The sequence below is a fragment of the Marmota marmota genome, unplaced genomic scaffold (assembly GCF_001458135.2).
Source record: "Marmota marmota marmota unplaced genomic scaffold, marMar, whole genome shotgun sequence".
NCBI lineage: Eukaryota > Metazoa > Chordata > Mammalia > Rodentia > Sciuridae > Marmota > Marmota marmota.
Window position 1 is genome coordinate 13694217 of NW_025999853.1, and position 25214 is coordinate 13719430.

The following is a 25214-nucleotide window of genomic DNA, read 5'->3' on the forward strand; positions in this document are numbered from 1 at the left end:
CACACTCAGAGCCCCTCCCCATGCAGAGGATGGTCTTGGTTACAGATCCTGCTGTCCTCCAGGAGGTGGTAAGGCCCCTGCTGTGTGCATTCACCCTGCCTCTCTCTCTGCTTCCCTGCTGTTGATGTGTCCAACCTGGCTTGCTCTGCCTCTGAATCCTCGTCCTGACTCCTTTTCTATAAACTCAAGCTTTTTTATTTTTCTCAGTCTCCCATGTACACACTCCACTTTCCATTTTCTGCCTGTCCACAGCCGGTAGTCAGGGTGTGACCCTTCACTCTCCCTGAAGCGAAGCTTTCTCCTTCTTCCCTTTATTCCCCATAAACACACTCAAACACATGCATACAAATACGTTCTTACCCTACATAGTCTATAATCATGCTACTGGAAAGTAGACTGAAATGAATAGTTATTCTTCTTCCCAAGAGCTTTTTAAACATGCAACTTTGTTGAAACTTGCTGGTTTAGCTCTAGCAGAGCATGAATTTCTAGAGAGGATGCAGGCACACCTCCCAGTCCTGGATGCTCATTATGGCCAATCAATATTTTTTAAAAGGAAATATCACCAGCGAAACAGGTGGTCCGGCATCGTGGCCCTCCAGCTAAGCTCTTGAACCTGCCTGAGTTCATGCTGTGCTTTCCTGGGTCCCACTGCCCCAACAAAAGGACCATTATGCAGACTTCATTGTGCTTCTCTTGCCTATTTGCCTGGGGGAGAATGGGAAGTCTTTCAAATGGGCCATATTATAACCATTGTAGTTCTCTGCTTGCCTGTCTGGATCCACTAGATGATAATAAAACCACCATGTATTTGTGTACATTTTTCAGAACATTTACACCCCTTATTCCCTTAGCAGCTTATTAGAAGTCCAAGAGGAAGGAAACAAAGGCAGGAGGGAAAAAAACACTCAGACATTTAAGTGACTAACTACTACAAGTTAGGCACCCTTAGGGTTTGTGCAGAGAGGAGCTCATTTCATCTTCATGGCAGCCATGCAGACTTACTCTGCTGATCCACATGCATAAGGACAGGGAAAATGGCACTTATCTGGCTGGTGCATAAGAAAGTCAGGTTCACTTGCTCACTCATTTGATGGGGCTCAGAACATCTTCGTGTACTGTTTTAAGACAAGGGAATTTGATAAAACAACAGAAGCAGGAAAGTCTCTGATCTTTTCCCATCTTTCTCCCTTGGAGCAGATCATAAAACCTAGAATTTTCTGACATTCTCCCTGAAATAAACCAGAAGACATTATATGAGAGTGCCCTCCCTATTCCTGTGTCTGAAAACTTAGGGACATGGAAAAGAAATAAGCCCTGCAAAGCCCCCACCCCAGCTTATTAGCATTAGAGCAAAGAAGATTGTTTTCCAATCTTCTTCCTCCACAGTGGACCACTCTTGATCAAACCAAGCACTAATGCACACATGTGCACCTGTTTCTTTGATCCTAACTTTCCTTCTGAAGGATCCATGTCACATCAAATTTCATCCAGTAAATGTGCATGTTTTTCTCCTGTTAATTTGTGTTATTTTTATTTTTGGTTCCAGGCAGGGACCCTAAGAGGTGGAGAAATAACCTTCCTCCTCTTCAGTCTCTGGTTACAGTGAAGGGAAGGCTGAGATATCGCACTTGCTCCAGAGCTTGCAGATAAAATCCTGGAATACCTGACAGAAAGCTGGTGAAATCTGAGAATTCTCACCAAGCTCAGTTTCCTTAGGTCTCTGCCTGTAGGGTCTGGTAGAAAGAGGAGGGCAAGATTTTTTCCCCTTGCTTTCTAAATTTAGATTAGTAGGAGAAAAACAGTCACTTAGATTGTGACTCTGAAGAGTCCTATACCACATAAAATTTGTACTAAATAAATTCATATACTTTCTCTTATAATCTGTCTTTTACTACAGAGGCCTCAGCCATGAACTAGTGATTAGTAAGGAAAAGATATGCTTTTTTTTTATGGTAGGGCTCTCAATGATACATGTTTACTATCCTTGTTAATAACACATTTTCTAAGTTAAAGCAGGGAAATAACAAAGGTAATATGTCTCAAAAAATATTTTTGTGTTTTTTTTTAAATTAGAGCATTATAGTTATACATAGTAGTTGGGTTAATTTTGACAAAAATCATACATGCATGGAATTTGACTTATTCCGTTTCAGTCCCCATTTCTCCAATCTTTCGCTCCTCTTTTCCCTCCATTTGCCTTCCTCTATGAATCTTCCTTTTGCTCATTAATTTATTTTTCATTGGTGCTTTCTACACATACATCAAGATGAAATTCACTGCACGTAGCGTGATTGGAAGATATTCTTTTTCGTCTTCTACACATTTGACCATTATTTCAAAACTTGACTGTGAACTAGGAGCTGTTTGAGGTCCTGAATTCCATGGCATCTGTGTTGTATATAGGAGTGGAGGGGACACCATTTAGAGAAAACAAAAGTCGTTCACAAATACATAAGATATGCAATACCAGCAATGACTAGAGGAAAAATAAAACTCCATATACTCATTTGGATCCCCAAAATACACGCATGCATGAAGAGGATAAGATATATGCACTATGGTTATCAAGGGTTTTGTCAGAAATCTTTGCTTTGAATTGCCCAATTTCTGTGCTAAGTGAAGCCTCCCCCAGAGACGAATATCTTTTAAGGTGCTGTTAAATAAGTCTCCAAGAAGAGATGCATGACAATATGACTGCAACTCAAGAGTATGAATACAAAGCAGATGCCTGACTGCTCTGCTGGCCACAGGGCCTCTTATCCACATGCTTCTGGGAAGCCAGCCTGGGCTGCATTTGCCCTCCAAGACTGTACATGTCTCTAAGAACTTTTCCTGGTAGGACACAACAGCCCTGCTCTGGACTCCCACTTCCAGTGTGTATGCTTTTCCCTTCTGTCCTAGGGACAGGGGACTAAGGTCATTGTCCTACTGTTATGAGGAAGGAAATGCCCCTCAGTCTGGAAAGAAGGGGGAGCAGAGTGTTCCTCTCTGAGCCCCTGTGGAAACTCGGAGAGAGAGGCTGTGCTCCTGTGTCTTCTCACTGGGTCCTCGCAAGCAGAAGCACTGCCAACAGTGTTCAGATCCCATAAAGAGGCTACTTATAACTGCTAATGTGGAGCAAGATAATGAAGGGAGGCCAGGAAGTGCTCAGCAAAGTGATAATAGGGAAATTATGACATCTGCGGCCCCATTCGGTCTCTAGTCAATAAAGCATGCAGCCCAAATAACTCTCCCATTTCCCCAGAACTGCTGGAAACAGGGCTGGTCTCACTAAGGGCTGAAAGGCCTGGAAAAATAGCATATAAGAATCTATGTTCTAGCTCACCCAAAAGTCAACCTGCTCCCCTCACCTAAACCACATGTGCCCCCAAATGACCACAGGCCACCCTGTCATAGCCCTGTGGGCACAACTCATTCTATGGCCTTTTTACAGCCTTATGTGTTTGCGGCACGAATTTTTCCCCCCTCTAAGATCTAACTTAAAAGGGGAGGGGTTCTCTCTTTAAGATCACATTGCAAATGCTCACATCAGCTTTTAAGGGCCTAATATTTATATCTCCTCTTTCTGATCAGGAAGGCAGCTCTTTTTCTCTGTTGGAAGAAGAGAGCAGCTTCTTGGTTCAGGCCAAGTGAGTTCAACAGACAGCAGCAGTTTCATCTCTGCAAAGCACTGGGAGAAATTCTTACACACAGTAAGATAGATAGATATAGATATATATATTTCAGTTTTACAGAACTGAAACAAAAGCTTTTTAAAAAAGAATACCAAAATGCAGACACAAACACTTGGGTAGGGGGAGTGAAAAAGCCAATCCTTCTAGTATGAAGATGCAAAACCAACTCTGCTAATAAAGATCAAAACAGGAGTAACAGAGCAAGTAGCCATCCTCCATCATGTCATGACATCCCTTCAAATGCATCCTGGGAGCAGGTTTGGTGCATTAATGAGAATCAGGATTGTTGTCATATAATTAATAATTTCAGTCTTGTCTAAATATGTAACTAATCAGCTAACACAATCATAATATTTCTTCAACTACAATCTGAATTTAATTTTAATCAGCCATTGAAAAAGAGAGAAGACTTCCATGTTAAGGTAATGTGCCTTTAAAACAAAATTCAAATATTGGATGGTCTGTCCTATAAATCAACAGGAGGCATTACTTGAAGAGTGACATGAGCTTCAGCACACAAGTGCACTCACTCTCAAATTCAATATAAAATGTAATTCGCAGAAACACTGTCCAGAAAGCTAATGAGGGGACACCTAGCAGTAGGAATTTATTGTGTATACACACACACACACACGTGTGAACACACACACACACACTACCACCACCACCACCATCTTTACTTACAAATTATTCTATCACAGATGCTAGGATGGTTTTTAACAAAGCCAAACCAAACAAAGACTGTACATAGAAAGAATTTATTGAGAAGGACACACAAAAAGGTTATGATATTAAAGTAGGAAAAGGAACACAAATGCATATAACACACACACACACACGCACACACACACACACACACTCCTGATAAGGGCTTGGTAGCCAAAGGAACAGGAGAACAAGCATAAGGGATAGAGGACTCAGAAGGTAGAGTATGAAAGGTCTGAATGGTTTGAATGACAACAGCCATTTTATCTAAAGTAGAACAACTCACAATTGATGGACGCTTACTGGTGGCCTCTTACCTCCTAAAACGGTTCCTGAGTTTATGGAGAGAAGGTTCCCAAGGACAATAAACCTATTCATCCATGCACTTTTCCATTGCAGCCATCATTGGTAAGATGATAATAATTGTAGTCCCTGAAAGCTCAGCCTCAGAGATGGATGGGGGACGTGGATATCACAGGGCTGTATGTGGAAGACAAGTCCTACATTATTGTAAACACTAGGGGTTTAATAACTAGAGACAGTCTCAGATTAAGAACTGAAGAGGAAATGCCCAGTGTAGTTGGATTGGGGAAATAGGAAGAGTGAACATAGAATAGTTATAAAGTGATAATTTCCCAGGAGAAAAAAAAATGATGAATTAATCTAAGTAGATTCCAGCCAGGTCTGTGGATAACAGAGAGAGAATATGAAAACAGAATAGATCCAACTTGCTCATTGAGAGTTGGATTCAAGTTACTGCTGTGTTTCATTTGGCCTGAACAACGTGTTTGCTATAGTTCTTCGGACTGGCAATTTAGGCTGGGTTCAGGGTAGTTTTTCTGGTCTTGGCTGGGCTTCTTTCTACATCAGCAGTCATGTACAGGGTGGGTAGGTGAGTTTGAAGATCTTGCCTGGTCACTACCACATCTCTAGAGTAGAACAAATGGGCTGGCTCAGTTCTGGTCCAGAAGGTCTCTCATCCCTCATATACCAATCTGGGCTTATTCATATGGAAGTTGGGCAGGATTCCCAGAGAGTAAGAAGAAGCACATAAGAACTGGCACCTTGGAGTTGGGGTTGGGGCTTAGAGGTGGAGTGCTCGCCTGACATGTGTGAGGCACTGCCTCAGCACCACATAAAAATAAATAAATAAAATAAAGGTATTGTGTCCATCTACAATTGAAAAACAAAAACTGGCACTTTGTAACACTCATTGCACTGTATGTTTTAAGGCAGTCCACAAGGCAGACCTGGGTTTAAGGTGTGGAGAAACAGATTTCACCTCTTGATGGGAGGAGCTGCAAAATCCCACTGCAGAGGGAAATGGGAGGGGCACACAGTGGCAGTCATTTCTGAAAGCCCTTTCCCACAACTGGTAGCTGAGCCTGCATTTGAGTAGCAATGACCATCAGGTTAGGTTCCAAGTCACAACCACTCTCTAGATGACTATGCCGCCAAGGTTCCTGGCACTCCTGATGATCTCCTCGTATTATAACCAGCCACTCAGATACATGTACACTCTCTGCTTGTTCTCCATTGTTTTCTCATTTGAACGCTTATTAAGGAATAAGCAGGGAATAAAGTGGGTTACTAAATCCTTCCTGGTGTGTCCAGGACTCTACCTTCTGAAGAAATTCTTCTTTCTTCCTCAAAGCAGAATATCTCCCATGATCATCTCTTTTGAGCCCCTGTAGTCTAATAACATGTATAAATGCTAACATCTGATCAAACAAATAGATATTATTTCTGGCAGATAAAATTACCCATGGAGATTCCTTTTAAGGGTACCATAGCCTAAATATGGCACATGAGGACCTCAAATCCCAGAGGAATGGCTCACTAGCCTTGCAAGAGCACATATCTGCCCACTGGTAAGGAGCAGAAGGCCTGAATACATTTTGAAACACTTTCAAAATCCATAGACTAGAAAAAGACATTATTCAGATCATAAATTTCCTAACCATCCTCCCCTTATTCGGCCGTGTGTCTCACCAGCAATTCTAGGCAAAGAAATTCCTCCTGATGTCCTGGTCATGAAATCCTTTCCCTAATTCAAGTTCCTCTCCTCTGCTCCTCTTACCTCTAAGTGTAGGAATCTATGCATCTCTCAGATTGGGCTCCAAGGCCATTTGAACCTCCCCCAATTTCTTCCTCCTTCGTATCCTTGTGCCTTATACCTTCAGAAGGCTTTCTGTCACTCAGCGAATTTTATAATTAATTGTGCACTCATCACTTCTCTCTTCACTTACCACAGGTAAATTGGTAATTGAAATTACTTTTCTGAGGTCTGGGTAATGTTTACATTGTAGACCCTCTAAGACAGACCATGGGAATACGTGAATATGTGATTTCAATCTTGGTTGAACAATGAGAACTCTTTCCAACCTCACATTAATTTACATGGTACTTTTATCTGTTCAGAACACTTGGCACATGTATTCCCTCATTTTGTACCCCAGCCCACCCCAGAAACCATGAAGCTTCTATGAAAGAATTGACTCCACATATGAATCAGGAAAGGGAGGACCCAAGTAGTAACATGATCTATCACCCAAATAATAATTGACAAGAAAACAATCCAGAACTCTTGGCTCTTAGTTCTTTCATTTTTCTTAAGGACTTAGTGACAACACTCTTTTTCTTAAATATGAACTGTATGGCATCTTGGAGGCCAGCTTCCCCATACTTAGTTGTGGATTAAGTATCCACGGTGCCTCAGTATGGGAAATTGCTTGGGTTGGCTGCTGTGGGTGTCCCTTAGCTAGTGATGGGCATGTGCAAAGGTCCTCCTACATAGAGGTGTCCACTTGATGGTTAATCTTTTATTGGGTTGGAAATGGAAAGTTGCCAGTTTCCAACCTACTTGCCTTTTGGCCTCCATTAACCTAATGGTTTTTCCTACTAAAACAGGTAACAAAAAAAAAAACACCAAAGCCTGAATATAGCCTTTTCCCATCCTTTCATTTAACTGGAGTCCCAGAACAACCCTGAAGGATAGGTTATTGCCACCCCTGTATTACAAACCAGTGAGTGGTAGGGGAAAAGAAAGATCTTCATTGTCATTCCTAGGTTAATGGCGGAGAAAAGCATACAAATTTATTTATAAATTTCGCATGACACAGGAGACTTTAGAAATGAAGGCTCAAAGCAACCAGAAAACATGTATATTTTTATGCTGAGTTTGATGAAGAAATGGATAGTCATAGAGAAGAATGATTAGACAAAAGAAGCATGGTCTAGTGGTAACAAACTGGGGAGACTTAGCCAGGCCTCAAGATCTATTAGTCCAGGTTATTTTCTGTGTCTTCACAGATGAGGATCTTCTTTTCTTTTAGGAATAGAGGCCTTCTCCTCTTCAATGAGAGTCTTATGGCCTGCTTTAGGAAAAAGAGGTAGAAGAAGGTCATGGAGTGACCTTCCTGCTTCTGCTGTTTTCTAAAATGTCAAGATGCCAGGCTGGGGTTATGGCTCAGTGGTAGAGCCCTTGCTCTACCACTACATGTGAGGCACTGAGTTTGATTCTCAGCACCACATATAAATAAATGAATAATGAATAAAATAAAGGTCCATCAACAACTAAAAAGAATTTTTTTTTTTAATGTCAAGGTGCCACATTTTGAGGTAACATGTCCTGAACTCCATCAAAGTCAAATTTGGAGAGGTTAAATGACTTGACCCAAAGCTACATAGTTAGAGACTAGCAGATTCAGGGCTTTTACCCAAGTGGCCCTGCAAATCCTGTGACACCTGCCCACTGGCTATGGAACACTTTCTAACTACCTCAAAAAGCTCTTGAAGCAATTCTAGTACATTCTGCAGGAAATGAGTTCATTCCTTTCTGTCCTTTCTTCTCTCACAGTCTTTCCTGCAATGACTGGTAGCTTGATGATGACAGCTTTATTCCTTTGTCAGAGTGATGCAATAATTTCTTGTTCAGATAGTAGAGGAGGCAGTTAGGAGCACTGTCTGCAGAGCCCGGTGTGTGAATCCATTCTGTGACCTGGCATTCCCTGGCTGTATGACTGGAGACCAGCTATTCTATTCTTCTTGATCTGCCAGGTGGGGCTGATAAGGGTAAGTGCTTCCTGTATTATTGTAGGGATTAAATGAGATAATTTGTATAGAGAGTATACAGTACCCGGCATATAGTATAATGGGGTGTAGGAAAAGCTACCCCAAAACATAGCACCTTGGCATAATGAGCACTTTAAGCCAAGGAAGACTGAGAAAATCACAGAAGCAGAAGGATCATACTACTCTCTCTCTCTGTTGCTCTTCTTCCATGAAACAAGGCCATAGGGAAATTATTTGGTCTCAATCTAAAGCAGAGGAAAGGAATGAGACACAGAGACATTAAGAAGAATCTGTACAAACAGGCCTGGCTGAGTCTCTCCCAATCCACCATTTGAATATACCCTTTATACCACTGAGCCACAACCCCAGCCTGGCGCCTTGACATTTTCAACCATTCTATATGACTACCCATTAAAATGCACTTCTCTCTGGGTCTTTGGGTTTTTATTTCTGAAAGCTCCCATGTGAAACTTCTTTTTTAAAATTTCTTTCTTTTTTTTTTTCAGTTTTCAATGAATCTTTATTTATTTATATGTGGTGCTGAGAATCGAACCCAATGCCTTACACATACTAGGTAAGTGCTCTACCACTGTGCTATGACTCCAGAGTCCCGAGTGAAACTTTAACTAAATAAATTTGTAACGCTTTTCTCTTGTTAGTCTGTCTTTTGTTAACATGGGTATCAACCTTGAACCTCCTAATGGATAGATAAGGTAAAAACACTACTTTTTCTCCCCTACAGTGAGTTCTCAATAGCATTGATAATGACAATGATGTTGATGTTGTTGATGCATTTGTAAGAAACTAATATATGAAGTTTAATGGGTCTGGAATAAAAACATTTCTGTGAGAAACAGAAATAGATCCAATCTATCATCCCACTTGTCTAAAAATCAGTGATCATGGAAAGAGCATGTAAACCATGAAATGATTGTTTTAAGTAGATTGTAGGATTAATGGTGTGTGAATGTTTGTCACTGATTAATTATATATATACATATACATATCACTGCATTAAGAACTGTTGATGCAAACATGAATAAGACACAGGCTTGCTTTCAAAAAAAGTCATAGAATTTCAAATAGAAAATGTTTAAATATTTCCAATAGCAAGACACAGGATAGCGCCTGGGTATGTAGCTCAGGGGTAAAGTATTTATCTGGCATTTGCAAGACCCTGGATTTGATTCCTGGCACAGAGAGAGGTGGCGGGTGGGGAGCAAGCTCAGGGATAATACCTAACAGTTATTAAACATTTTGCACTATGTGTTAACAGCTTTCCATGTATTAAATCATTTAATATATAGCAGTTCTCCAAAGTGAGCCTATTATCCCCATTTTATAGAGGAGGAAACCGGGACAAATGAAGCAACTTGCTTGGGGTCATTCAACTGACAAAAATTGAGATACAAACACAGGGAGTCTGACTGAGAAGCCAGACTGTGACACATCTATCTTTAAGGACTTTTACAGATCTTGAAATGAAGATTGGCAATAGGAGAGCTCAGGGCTGCAGCGGCAGTATTCTGTAGGTGTGAAGGCAATGTAGTCAGTAGGGATGGTCTCTCAGTTTTGAGGTGCATGAGGCAAATACCCTGATATACAACAGAGAAGGCTTCACAGAGAGGCTTTAGGAAAGTTCCAGGAATTCAAGGAGGAAAGGGGCATTTGAAGAGAAAGTCACCTTATCTGCAAAGATGTAAAGCTTGTGGAAAAACACATCCAGGATTTCACTTTGGAAGGCTCTCAACACTTTCCTTTATATAAAATGGATCAAGGATTCCCCTGAACAAAATGAAGTCAGGGCTCCCCCATCAAAGAGTAGGTTCCCTCCATTTGTCTCACTAACTCTAACGACAAGGACCTCATAGATGCCTCTCCCACACAGTGTGCTGCACTCAATGTGAATTCACACTTGTGAATGAATGAGTAAAGTCTCTTCTCCCAGCTGGAAAAAGACCAGAAACAAAGTGGAAACAGAAAACCTGAAGTTAGGTTGCATAGTAACAGTGAACACTTGGGGAGCTAGGAGTCAAGGAAAGAATATGGGGGACTCTGGGTTTGAAATGCTAATAGCCAGGATGCCTTTATTCAAAATGGCCCTAGAGGATGTTCTTCCCCCTAGAATTTCTCCTGGCCCCAGGGTAAACCAACTTGCTTCACTTCCCCCATTCCACTCTACTTACTTCTAATGATTTTTTTTTTTTTTTTAAATCTTTTACACTGAAGGGCAGGGAAAGTGAAAAGAAAAGTTGTGCATCCACCAAAGTTCAAGCTAACCCCCACCTAAACCATCTGCACCAGCCCCAGGTGGAGCTTTGGCTTTTAAATGCAGAAAAGAAAAACAAAGCCACTCAGAGATGCTGATCTTAAGTCTTTGCACTCTCAAAGGATTGCTGGAAGATACATCTCCATTTCAAAGGAAAACCAGACTTAGACTCCCTGAGTCTTTATAGGGAGACCTGAGTTAAGAATGCACAGGCTAGAGTCTGGATTAATGCAGAAAAAGGGCTCAGTTTGAAAAAGGAAGGAGAGATGGACACCTGGTCAAAGGAAACCTTAGGAATTATTGAAAATCACCCGCTAGCCTCTGAGACCCCCAGTTGTTAAAGACTCCCCAAATGGAAAACAGATTTCTAGTACAAATGCCTCCATAGATGCTAGTCCTAGCCCACAATGACACCAGTCAAAATCCAGCCCTTTGGGGATGTGAGTTAGTGGTAGAGTGCGTGTCTGGCATGTGTGAGTCCCTGAGTTTGATGCACAGCACCACAGGGGGTGGGGGTGGAGGAGTGGGCAGTGCAGCCCTCCCCTTGTATTAATGGTTTCACTCTCTGCAGCTTCCTCTGACCTCAATGAGTATACCCAGAACAAACATCTAGCCAGGGTTGCTGAAAGTCTACAGCTATCCCAAGACTACCCTGGGGTGTCTTCATTGCTGGGGTTAGACTTCTGCCTCCTGGAAGATAGACAAAGAGAAATTAAATTCAGTGGTGTAAAAATAAGCAGTTTCTTGCACAGTGGACATTTTAAGTCAAGACTCATAGCTCTTACCTACTCCCCACCCCTATTTCATCTGTACAGAATTCAGGGTCCTTCATCTCTCATGTCTTGTCACCAACTGTTGTCACTCCTGAAATGTTTGATGTCACCTTAGCCTCTCCTTTCTCTCTGTTGTTATCTCACTCCTAAACTATTATAATCCAGGGCACCAAGTATGTGGGTTCCCAAGTCCTGGGAATTGGTATCATCAGGTTCAAGACTATGCAAGGTTCTTTCCTAATAACTTCTCGAAGCCCCCGATATCTCTGTTCTCTGAACTCTGACTTCAGAGTGAGAACCTCACAATCCAGTTCCTGGGCATTCTCCCATTTGCTCTTAGATGTGTAGGGCAGTGTGTTATCAGCTTTTCAAAGCTGTGACCAAAGTACCTAACAAGAGCAACTTAGAGGAGGAAAGATTTATTTGGGGTTCATGATTTCAGAAGTTCAGTCCAGGGTTGGGAAACTCCATTGTTAGGGGCCTAAGGTGAGGCAGAACACCATGGTGGAAGGGCATGGGTGAGAAAAGCTGCACAGCTCATGATAGCCAGGAAGAAGATAGAAGGGGAGGGAGCCAAAGACAAAATTAATAATCCCCAAGGGCATACCCACAATAATCTACCTCCTCCAGCCATGCCTCATCAGCCTATAGTTGCCACTGAGTAAACCATCCAAATTATTAATCCATCAAATGGATCAATCCACTGATGAGGTTGCAACTCTCATAATCTAACCATTCCACCTCTGAACATTGCTATATTGGATAACTCATGAGCTTTTGGAGGTACTTCTCATATCCAAACCATATAAGCATGCTTTCCTTCCTTCCCCCCACCTATCACGAAGGCTGAGGCCCTCATAACAAAAGGCAGATTAACAGGAGAAAAAGCTTACAAATGTAGGTAATGTAAGTTTTATAGGACAAAGAAACCTGCAGAAACAAAGTTCTGAAGAAATGGAGAAATGTGTATTTTTTATGCTTAGGTTTGATGAAGAGTGAACACTCATGAGACATAAGATTAGATCATGGGGATGTGACAGGATGGTAATAACTGGGAGTGACTCAACATGGTGAGTTTGCTCAGCTTGAGTGTCTCCATGTCTTCCTGGATAGGATTTTCTTTTCCTTTGGGTATAGGGTTAGCACCTCTGAAATGAAGCTTTTATGACCTACATCAGGGAAAAAGGCAGAAAGGAAGGTGGGAGTAAACTTCTTGCTATTTTCTCAAATGCCAAGATGCCATATTTAGAGGGTAGTTTTATTATTACTCAATATACCACCTATATGACCTAGATCCTAGATGAATTTCTTTTTTTTTCTCTCATGTTTTTATTAGTACATAATTAATTATATAAAATAGTTGGGCTCTTTGTGACATATTCATATGTGCTTCAAACATAATTTACTATGATTTATCCCCCAGTACTTTCTGTTTCCTTCCCCACCCCTCTCCCCCTGATCCCCTCCTCTACTCTTTTGGACTTACTTTTACTTTTTTACATGTATATTTCTCCCATTGGTGCATTATAATTATACAAAAAAGCAGATTCACTGTGGTATGTTCATGGACCACATTAGGGCATATTCACAGCATATACTAGCTGGATTTCTATACCACACTAATCATCTTTATCTTTAAGGACACAATGCCTGAAGGCCACAAGTCCCTCTTCAGCTAGATCAGCCAAAATGGATTCAATGACTGCCAGAATGACAGCCAGCCAATCTCTAACTTCATATAATCCATCTGCATACTAAATGACACACCCCCAACACCATAACAGAGGGCAATTGCCATGACGATGAGCAGAAAGAATCCTAAAAGGAGCAAAAAGAAGTGTCCTCTAGATTCCCCCCAAATCACTGTCCATCCCAAGAAATAAATGTTCTCCCCTTTATTAGCCTACCCTACCCCTCATTTCTTTTACCCTAGATCTATAATCTTTCAATCCCCAACAAATCAAGAAATGGATTTGTGAGTCTGTCTCTTCTCTGATTCTTAGCCAACAATAAACCTTCCTTCCCTTCTCAAACACCGTTCTCTTGTTTACTGATTCTACAATTCTGTGAAGTCAAAAGGACCCAGTTTTGGTGTCAAAAGTTTGAAACCGACTTGGCAGCCCAGATGAAACACGGTCCAATCAGCCAGGCTCCTGACCACAGAGAACCATTCTTGTGAATAAGAAAGCTACTGATCAGCAGCAAAGGAACTTTGGAGGTTGATTGTTTTCTCTGGTCTCTGGTGTCTGCTGTAAGGCAGGGATAGACATAGACTGTTGGGGATCGCCAACCCCTGGACTCTTATTCCTGGGAGACTAAAAGAAATCTCTGCTATGAGACCATCCCTTCCCCAGCCCTTAGTCTCACTTCTGAGAGCTTGAAAAATATCTCAGCTGCAGTCCTGGAGCTCCTGATGGGAACTGGGAGACAATGACTAACTGATGTGAGCATTGGGATCTGGTTTAGTAAAGTAGATGTCCGTTTACACTTTATCTACATACACTGTCTTAATTTTGGTGTTTTCTTTTGACTTTCTTCAGCACTCTGTTTCCAAACCCAAACGGGAAACTTTCTTGTAATTATCTGATCCATGATTCTCCCAGTATTCCTTTCTCTTCTATTTATCACACCCAAACTTGTGGGCTCTCATATTCTGAGATATCTGGTCTGGCTCTGATCTGATTTGGATGTGTGCTCTTGTTTAATGAAATTGTTTTTTGTGTTCTTTTATTTACTAGTTGGTTCTGTATTTGTGATAAGAGTCTAAAGGATTGATTTTGATGGCTGAAGCAACAATCCCATTAGAAATTTATTTGCATGAAGGTCCCCAGACTCCAGAGAAAAGAGATCATGCTTCCTCCAGCCCACTCTGGGTGACCCCAGATGACCAGGGTTTTAACAGAGGTGTCAGGGTAACTGACCCACAACAGGAAAAGATCTCACAGAACAACATACGTGTTCCTGGGTATGTTCCTGGGAACTGTACAATTACTCTGGAAGGGTCAAAGGAGTGGTCATTCTGCACCTTGAGCTACCCTAACTCCTTTGAAGTTTATGCCTTTCTGAGACATGTAAAAGGGTATATCTAGCCTATTGCTGACTCACTGTCTGGGAAGAAATCCTTATAAACAGCACCTTCTTATGGGACCTGGAATGCTTCCTGAACACTGACTCACAAAATGAGCCCTGAAAACAGCACTGGGCAAAATTACTTAAAACTTGCCAAAGTAAATTGACCCCAGAAATTCCTAGAATTTTGGTGTTGGGTAGCATACCTGTGGTCGTTTTGTTTTGGGAAGGAACTCCTCCTGCACTTCTTTTTGAGCTTATTCATATCTTATGGCTTTTTATTTTGTTTTGTTTGTGAATTCACTTTTGAGTTCATATTCTTATTGACTGGCATGCCTAAATTAAAACACTGCTGGATTTTTGTTTGTTTGCTGAATTTTTCTGTACTGAGGATTGTATCTGGGGCCTTGCACATGCTAAGTGACTGCTCTACCACTAAGCTATATCCCCAAACCTTTTTTAAATTTTATTTTATTTTTATATGTTGAAATAGGGCCTTGGTAAATTATCCAGGCTGGCCTTGAACTTGTGATCCTCCTGCTATAGCCTCCTAAGCCGCTGGGATTATAGGCATGCACCTCCCTGTCCAGCTTATGAGCATCATTGAAGATGATTTTTAAATTGCAATTGCAAAGTTAACATGTAAAAGCTTCTGCTTGCTTGGGGGTTTGTTAACTCAGACAATCCTACTTAAATGTAGAATGGCAAGAGTTAACTCCTTGAACCCCAAAGAAGAAGAAAGGAAGTTAGGGGGGAAAACGTATGGGAGATTTTTACTCATTTGAGACTAAGAAAAGAAAAAAAAAAGTAAAAAGGAAAGTTTTAGAAACCAAGATTCTATGAAAGCTATTTTGCCTAAAATATATTGGTTCAAGGCTTACATAGACTTGCAAATAAGAATCTTATTCAGTTTAGTCATATAAAAAGGTGACCTTAACTTGTTTCATTTTATCATAAATATAAATTGGATTTACCTGTTTGTAATAAATTGGGTAAATTTGAATTACTATATTATTCTCGCTCATGACTGGAATTTTAGCATGAAGGGTTGGTGATTTTTGGTTTGTGTGTGTATAGGTTACTGTATGATAACTTTGGATCCATGTTATATGATGTATCTACAGAATAAGATCCCCAAGGAATCCTATTCAAATTGGCTACAGATAAGTGAGTGCTAACACAGATTAGAACTGTTAAATTAGCCAGAGGCCTTTCAGTTCACATGACCTAGGCAAATCTTTGAAAAATGAATTAATTTAAATTTATTGGTAAGATACAAATAGAAATATCTTAATAATTGTTAATGTACATTTTTGTCTAGGTTACTAGCCAATCGGGATTATGTTTATCCGTTAGATGTTTAAGATGCAAAGTTTATTGCTTTGTATTTCAAATACAGCACCTTTTAAAGTTTTCCTTTAGCAAAAAAAAAAAAAAAAACTAGAAATATTGACTATGGTTGTCTGATACCTCAATTTTCACAGGTAACCTAGAAATAACTGTTTAAAAAAATAAGTGAATTGAGTAAATATAAATCAGTAAATGTTTATAAAGGCATATGATAGAAATAAAACATATAAGTCATTTATAAGTTAGAGTACTAAAATGTCCTCAATTATTAAATATAAATTCAAGTACACTTAGATTTTAAAGTCTACAAAAGGATGTTCTAATAAATTCTTGGTATATATAGGAAAACAGTTCCAGATTGCTTTCTTCCTTGGTTTTATACTAAAAATAAGATTAATTGAGAGTTACCATTCTAATTAACATGTGTAATTCTATATACAAAAAATACAAAAAAATTTAAAGAATGTTTTGATTAAAAAAACTGGAAAAGCATAAAGTATTGTACCTTATCAAAAGGAGTAATCTGTCTAAATTCAAAAATCACATAAGAATTATTTAAAGATATAAATTTAAGAAAGAAACAAGGTAAAAACAAACCAGCTATAGGGAAAAATACATAGACAAGACAAAACCCAAAGATGTAAGCAAATTGTAGAGGGTCTAACAAAGATACAGGTTTGTGAAAGACAAATGTTATAGAAAGAAATTTATGAGTAATTAAGCTGAGCCATAATTAAGAAAATCATATATAGGGTTTTCTAAGATCAAAATTTAAAGCAGGGCTATAAAAACAGAACCTAAACTCTTTATGTTTAAAGCAACAAGGTTTGGTCAGCTCTTTGTAAAATTTATGAAAAACCGGCCTAGAAAACAAAGATTTTGCATTTTATGAAGATAATTTCTTATTTTTCTTCTCTTTATTAGATTTTTTCATTACTTAGGGAAACTAAAGTCATAAAAGTGCTAGGGTTTGTTTAAGTATCTTATTTACCTTAAGGTCTTTTAAATTATCACTTTAACTCTGGTTAAATCTGATTTATAACTCTGGTTAAATGAACAACTATAAATATTCTAAAGATTTTATAAGATTTATATAAGCCTCGTAGTTCTGGTATAATGCTGTATATGAGGGGTTTTTTTCTTGCTTTTTAATTTAATTTAATTTAATTTTATTTTTTGGTGCTGGGATTGAACCCGGGACCTATGCATGCAAGGCAAGCACTCTACCAACTCAGCTATATGGAATTGGGTATCAACATACTTTACATATAAACAGAGATATGAAAAATCATGGTATATTTGTGTAATAAGAATTGTAATGCAAAAAAAAAAAAAACAAAGTACATGGATAAAGGCATGAATTGGCATGAATACACTCTATATACAAAGATATGAAAAATTATACTCTATATGTGTAATAAGAATTGTAATGCATTCAGCTGTCCTGTATTTAAAAAAATAAAATCAATAAAACTAAAAAAAATAGTGCAAATAAACAAATTGTTTTGTCAATTTCTAAACTTGAGGAAAATCCTTACCATGACTATTCTAAGTGTTCTGTCATCTCAATTTTGATTCTTTAAACATTTACAATCAGATTCCTGGAGAAAACTGTAACAAGTACTTTTAGATGCAGCTTTCTGATAAAACTAGATCTATTTTACAGACAAATTGATTTTTTATTACTTTTTGTAAAAACTGAGATTATTACAAAAGTGTTATATTTCTTGGTTCAAATCAATTATGAAAACTGGATTTGTTTTGTTCTTGTTGGGTTTTGTTTTATGTTGTTTTTTTTTTTTTTTTTTAACTTTGTACTTTTTAACTATTGCCTCTCAAAATTATCCAGTACAACTTCTAACAAGATAATCTGGCCCACTGTTTTTGAGATGCTTGCCATCCCCTACAGGACACACAGAACTGAACTAAACAATAGACTCCCGTGTTCCTGATATCTGGAGAAGTTAATAAATGTTAGAATTAGAATTCACTACTATCACTTCAAGACTGGTGGAACAGGATTTCTGGGTGTTCAACAGTTGAAACTTGGAGACCAAAGCTACAGAGGATAAAGAGGTTAAGAGGACAGCCAACATTATAGCCTTTACCCACCAAGGTCAGCCAGGACCCAGGGTATGACAGTATCCCTCTGAAAGGGACGTGGAATTCCAGTGAGTCACCCAACCTCAAGATCAAGAGTCAACCAGTGCACATCTACATCTCAAGAGTCAACCAGTGCACAAGCTGCAAAGAGGAGGCCATTGGACAGTGGAATGTCCCCAGTGCTTCCAAGGGAAGCCAAGACCCATCTTGGCAGATGGCACAATTGGTAGAGAAAAAAGACTGAAAGAGACATGAAGTTCCTTACAAGGCCCTGAAAGTAACCCCCGTGGAAACTTGCCTGGCTTTAAAAGTAAGAAAGGAAAAGGTTGAGCTTGGGGGGTTGATAGAGGGACCACCTATTCACTCTTGCACACCCTTTGAGCAGGTATAACCAAAGACAATGTGTTATTACGGAAATGAAAAAAAAGTCAAAGTAAAGTCATACATGGAGAATTAAAAGGGAAAGCAGTGGTCTTTTTAAGAGAAACTTGAGATGTGACCAGTTATCTCAAAAAATCAAGACTCCAATAAAAATGGAGTCTTCTGTGTCAACCATATAAAAGTAACTAGAACCAAGGAGTAATAAAGAAAGTGTCCTTACACATGACAGCCTGATAATCACTATCAGGAAAGACTGTGCCAGACCACAAATTTTCATAGAGGCCACCACAACCTTATATGCAAAGTACGTCTATAAGGACATCTGCTCCACAACTGTGTATTCAGCCTTGGACTAAAGACAACTTTGTTGTTAATTCTTGTGGCCAAGGATTATTGTTATTTTGATAGTTCTGGAAGGTACAAAAAGCTTTGATATTATGTGTTATCACTATTCTTTATTAATACTCAGTTAATAGGTAACACATGTATTTTAATCTCTTCACCCCTTTCCATTTTATGAGTCATTTTGGGAAGAGAAATGGAGTGATTGATGGATTAATTATTTCAAAGGATGGAGTAATTGATGGTAATACAAAGCAGAGAAAAGAGAAAAGTAGAATTCTCAGGGCCTTCGGTAAGAAGAAGGAAAGAGAGAGCGAGAGAGAGACTGAATTGAAGAGAGGCTCTGCAGGCTACACTGGCTGCCCTAGGACCTACTCAAGCAGAGGTACCAATGACCACAGTGCTCAGTCAGAAACTGATGAGTCCCCTAGAGAATACAATGCACCTGCCAGTGAGTAACTTGGGCACCAAGGGGCCAGACCTTCCTGCATCTTAGTGACCATCAAGCATTCCAGGTATAACTTGACTCCCCAAAGACCCTTGGCTTCAGCAAGTGAAGGCATTGGATATTGTTCATGTTAATAAACCTTTCTAATGACTGAAATGTTGGTTATCAGTACAGAAAGTTCCTTGGCCCACTCACGTACCCCACACTTAGAAATTGAGGAAATGTGATTGCACCTGTCTTCATGTTAATAGAGGATCAGAACAAAGGAGTACGAAGTAAGATGGGCTTTGAGGTGGGGTAAGATGTTGGTCACAATGCAAGCAGAGAAACACTGACCGACAGGAGAGGTCTAGTTCCCAGCCCCACTAGGTCTTCCAGGGATCTGTCTCTCAGTTTCTTAGCTTATTACCATTTTGTTAATTTGATATTCAAGTATCCCTCTGATGAAGTTTTGGCTTTTTGTGTGGGTCTGCCTTCAGGGGGAAAAACCAGTGCGAATATTCTAGCTACTGAACATTGCTATTGTTGTTGTATAAACTGGCTTTCTACTGTCTACATCAGGCTTTGCAAATTTGGATTTGTATCCAATCACTACAAAAGACTTTAGATCTGCCGAGCAGCAGCCAGATCACAAGACCTGGGGCCTGTAATAGAGGTTGTTCTAAAGTGCCTGTGGTATTTAGTGGCCCACTGGTCATATAAAAGCACAGATATCTTCATCAGACTGGGGTTCTTTGGATACTCTATCTTAGGCTGTATAAGGATTCCTTACTCTAATATTAAATACCAGACTTCTTTTAAGGTAGTCTAGCCCAGAATGTTTAAAATATGGATAAAGTGGTTTTACTTAACATTCCCTGGTTTCTGCTTCTTTGGAATTCTTTGATAGTTACTCTGTTTGTCCTGCTCTATAAGCCATGTGTTTTCAACTGACTGTCTCATTCATGAGTAAAAGGCTGGACCATAAAATTACAAATGACATAACTCAGGGACATGAACAGCTACATCTGCAGCCAGAAAATAATCAGACTTATTTAAGATTAGCTAGGGAAAATTTTACTCCTCTAATCAGGGAAACCACACCAGTTTGCATGAGGAGTAAAAGGAAGAAAAGGAAGATATGGGGCTAGAGATAAAGCTCAGTTGGTTGAGTGCTTGCCTCGCATGCACAAAGTCCTGGGTTCAATCCCCAGCACCACCAAAAAAAAAAAAATGAAAGAAAGAAAGAAAGGAAGGAAGGAAGGAAGGAAGGAAGGAAGGAAGGGAGGGAGGGAGGGAGGGAGGGAAGGAGGGTGGATCTTTATCCAGTGTACTATCCACATGACCTAAATGAATTTCAGTACCATCTTAATCTTGTTAATCTTTGAGGTCAAGATGCTTGAAGGCCAGAAATCCCTCTTCAGGGAGACAAGCCAAAGGCAGTTAGATCTAAGATGGCAACCAGGGTGATCACCAGACAACATCTAACTTCAAAATAATCTCATCTGCATGCTCAACGACACAACTCCAGAGCCATAACAGTAGACAATCACCATGGTGATGACCAGAAAGAACCATAGAAGGAAAAAAAAAATGAAGATACTTCCAAATTCCCAGAAAATCTCTGCCCATTCCCAGCAAAGATATAAATATTCCTCCCACTTATGAGCTTGTCCCTCCCCCCATCATTTCTCTTACCCTAGATCTAAAAGTTTCTGGTTAGTTAGCTTTTGGTTGCTGTAACAAAATCCTCAGAAAAACATTTTAAACAGGAAGAATTTATTTTGGCTCTTGGTTTCATAGATTTCAGTCCACAGTTGGCTGGTAAAAGAGCACAGTGGGGGAAAGCCGCTCAGCTCCTGGCAGTCACCAAGAAGACAGGTAGGGGGAAGGCCAGGGAAAATAGGTAGAACTCAAGGGTCTGACCCAGAGTGACCTACTTTCTCCATTTATGCCCCACCTGCCTATAGTCTCAGTAACTCCTTATAGTAGTACACTTGAATTATCAATCCGTCAAATGGATTAATCCACTGATGAGGTTAGAGCCCTTAGGATCCAACTACTTCCTCAAGTCCCCACCTCCGGACAAAGCTTCATTGAAAGCAAGTCTTCAGCACTTGAGCTTTGGGGAGACATTCTAGATCCAAACCATAGCATTTTCCAACCCTCAACATGTTAAGAAGTTGGTTTTCTAGACTACCTCCTGCTTCTCCTATTCTTGGCCAAGGAAAAAAATCTTTCTCTATTGCACAATTGCAGCTCAATCTCATTTTGGGTTCCATGATTCTGGGGGAGGGGAGGCCCAATTTGGGCTAAAAAAAAATCCATAACAGTGCATCCTGAACCACATCTGGTGATCATTTTGCATTCCTAGCTAGCATTTTACTTTCCCGAGAGTAATAACCATATGCAAGCATTTTTAACCTGGGAATAAGAAAAAAAATAAGAAGAATATTATGTGCTAGCTACTAAGCTATGTTTCCCATGTGTTCTCATTCAGTGCTGGCAAAAAGCCTTGCACATAGTATGTCAATGCATAATTTTAAAAATGCTAAAAACATACTTCTTACATAAATATATAGTAAGTATGTGTTAAATTTTATGTAGCTCATTATTAAGGAAACTAGTAAGATGGCAAAGCCAATTCAAGTTTGAGAAATAAGAATTATAGTCAGGGTAGAGGGGAGAAAAAATATGTACACAGCATTGTTATGTTGCTAGAAAAGATAGATAATGCCCTACGAGACAATAAACCCTAACTCTAGGGACTATCTTCTCCATTGGACAGAAATATATATCTTCACATCTTGTCAGCTATAGAAAGAACTGCAAAATATCTCACAAACTTACATTTTTCTAGAGTGTTTGAAACTTTTGGTGTGCTTTTTAAAAAACTTAGTATGGCATTGAAAGGTCACTTCATCTTCATTCTTTGTGCTTGTTTACAAGTTTTTCTTAACAATAGGTATTGTATAGAACTGTTTTACAGATGTGGAAACTGAGGTTCAGAGGAGTGAAGTACCTTGCCTATAACTACAAGTAAATTAGAAGAACTATAGATCCGTGCTAAAGTTTTGTCTAATTCCAAAGGTCACCTTTCTTCTACTGCATTATAATATACAGCTAGACACATAAAAGGGGTACTCAGTAACTATTTCTAAATTGACACAGGAATACCTTCAAAGGCTTAGTTTACAAAATTTTAGCCAAGTAACTAAGAATAGTTAATACTTGTCCCTATATGTTTAAATTACTCATTGAGAAAACGTACACATGAGAGAAAGGGAAATACTACCGGGTGAATAATGAATAATGGTCCCTCAATCCTCCATCAATTCCTACATACTGGAGAAGAAATCAGCAATCTCCACTACTTGTCTACCAAAAGCACTGAGGATACAGCATCTTAACTTTGTAACAATTATCTTAGATAACAGTTGTGCATCTGGAATTTCCCCGAAAGGCCCATGTGTTGAAGGCTTGGTCCTCAGTGCAGCAAGGTTTAGAGGTGGGGCTCTTGGGAAATGGTTGAATCCTAAGGGCTCTGACCTCATCAGTGGTTTCACCCACTAATAATTGAATGGACTATTTAGAGGTGGTGGCAACTGCAGGTGGACAGGTACAGTTGAAAGAAATAGGGCACTGGAGGTGTGCCAATGGGGAACATCTTGTCATGGTCCCCTTCCTATCACTCTTCCCCTGCTTCCTGGCTGCCATGAGTTTAGCATGGCTTCTACCATGCCCTTCCTCCATGATGTTCTGCCTCACCTCATGCCCACAGCAGTGGAGCTGACCGCCCATTGACTAAGACCGCTGAAACCTTTCTACATAACCAGTAAATCTATTCCGTCCTATCAAACAATATCCAATTCCTATGCTGCCTAGAGTGGTTGCAGTACTACTTCTGGACAGCAGAGGTCACCATTAACAGGTACACTCATTACCAAATTTCAATACATGCAAAAGAGCTAGAGGGGGGAGCAGTTTTACCCAAATTTTGCGCTCTGTGGTCTTTGTACACGATAGTCAATAATGTAATGCGTCTTTTGAGATTACTTTGTTCCCACAAACTCATACCAGAAAAATAAATTTCTCTGAAAGTCAGTGTTTACTGGTATTCTACTTGTGTCTTAACAGAAAAAGAAAAAAGAAAAAAAAAAGGAAATTGTTATACTAAGGAAGAATCTACCACTTATCCAGTCAATAATCCGCAAGTAAACAAGAGATAATTCCCATTAAAAATTGGAAAAATAAATTTCATATTCTCCTAATGATAATACATATCATAATCAAAATTATTTTACAAAATAGCTGTCTGATTATTGATTTAGAAGTCACCTAATAGCCTCATAGTAAAAGTAAAAGAATACTGGTATTTAAAGTTCCCCTTTTGATTTGACCAAATACTGGTAATGAAACATTCAAACCATAAATAATAATTCAAATCAAGAGTACTGAATTGTAAGTGGCTTCTAATATCTGAAGGTTGACACGTTGGTGCATAGACCTTATGTAGGCCAATGGTTCTCAAGCTTTTTTGACGCAGTGGCTCTGTATCAAAATCACCTGGATGCCTTGTTAGAACAGACTGCAGGTATTGGCTCAGAGTCTCTAATCTAGTAAGTCAAGAGTAGGGTCCAATGATTTCTAGTTCTAACTAGTTTTCAGATGCTGCTGCTACTGCTGGTCCAGGGACCACACTTTGAGAAGCACTGTTTTCCACAAAAGCCTGAATGTCACAATCCACCAACTCAACACCATGGCCAGACAGAGATGAAAAAGCTTTATCCTAGAATTCAATGAGCTGCATTTTGTTGGCTGGAACTCAAATTAATAATGTTGTTATTCTGCTGATATTTTAATCAAGTCCTTTGTCATCCCATTATTTTTCTTCTGCCCTTATCTCAATGTTATTAAATGTTTTACTGATCTGTCAACCTATCCAGCACCCCACCGTTTGTGCTGAATTCATTATCTTAGGTTAAATAACTTATAACACAGTTAATTTTTTTTTTGGAATATTGAGTTCTGCTATATGGACAACAATCACAGAGGTTAAGAAAACAACTAATGCAGTGATCAAGCAAGAATTGAGAACAGTTAGAAAAGTCCTCACCAACCTCAGCCTGGGCTTTCTAGAAATGGAACTGAGTTCTGCCTTCCTGCAGCGTATCATTTTGCCCAGTTACCAGATCTTGACTAGGTATTCAACAGGCTGTAATAGAATATCAACGTCCATGCTAAGAGAGAGAACTTTCAGCAACAAAAATATGGAGAGTGAACATAACACCAAAACTACAGCAAAAATATCATTGACTCATGAATTCATCTCTCCACCTCCCCAAAAGATACATAAAGGTCTTCATAATTTCATTCATTGGGTCAGACAGAACCAGGTAGGTAGCCACGGTACAACTAAAGGGTTCATCAGAGCCCTCATGAACAAATTCACCTCATCTCTCAGGACTATGAGTGAATGAAAATAAGAAATTACAATGGAAATCACATTGGAATCTTCACTCTGGGCTAGGTTACAACGAAGAATATAATAATATATAATAAATATGCAGCAACCCATGATCGTTAAAGGAGATGCTCCTTCTGCCAGCACACGCATTCATCATTGCATGTACAATAGGCCAACTGCCCCACGTTGCATGAGAAATATTACCAGCTAATAATTATAGGTACAAGTTTCCTGTATGCAGACCAGGAAGTGGTGCCTACCACAATATGGGCCCCAACATACTGGCTTCCTATATGAAAGTGTGCTGTTAAAGCACTGTCACCCTTGGCTTTAGAGATGAATATTTGTAAAGAAGCCTCTAGAATAATAAATTCATTTCAGACCAAAGCTGCAATAAAATAGTTTAGGTTTAAAGGGCTAAGACTCCAGAAAGAGATTGGGATCTCCAGGGTTCTGATGGCAGGCAGAAAAGATGGATTCTAACTTCACCACAGTACTTACAGAAATAACATTTTATTAATTCAATCCACATACGGACTTCTTCAGGCAGAGAGAATTTGCATTTTAACTAATTCAC

At 39.5% G+C, this 25214-nt stretch overlaps 1 long non-coding RNA gene across 1 annotated transcript in view; it reads right to left on the reverse strand.

The window, feature by feature from the left end:
- Positions 1-25214, reverse strand: part of LOC125616938 — a 79570-nt gene that overhangs the window by 26940 nt on the left and 27416 nt on the right. The gene's annotated exons all lie outside the window — the stretch shown is intronic.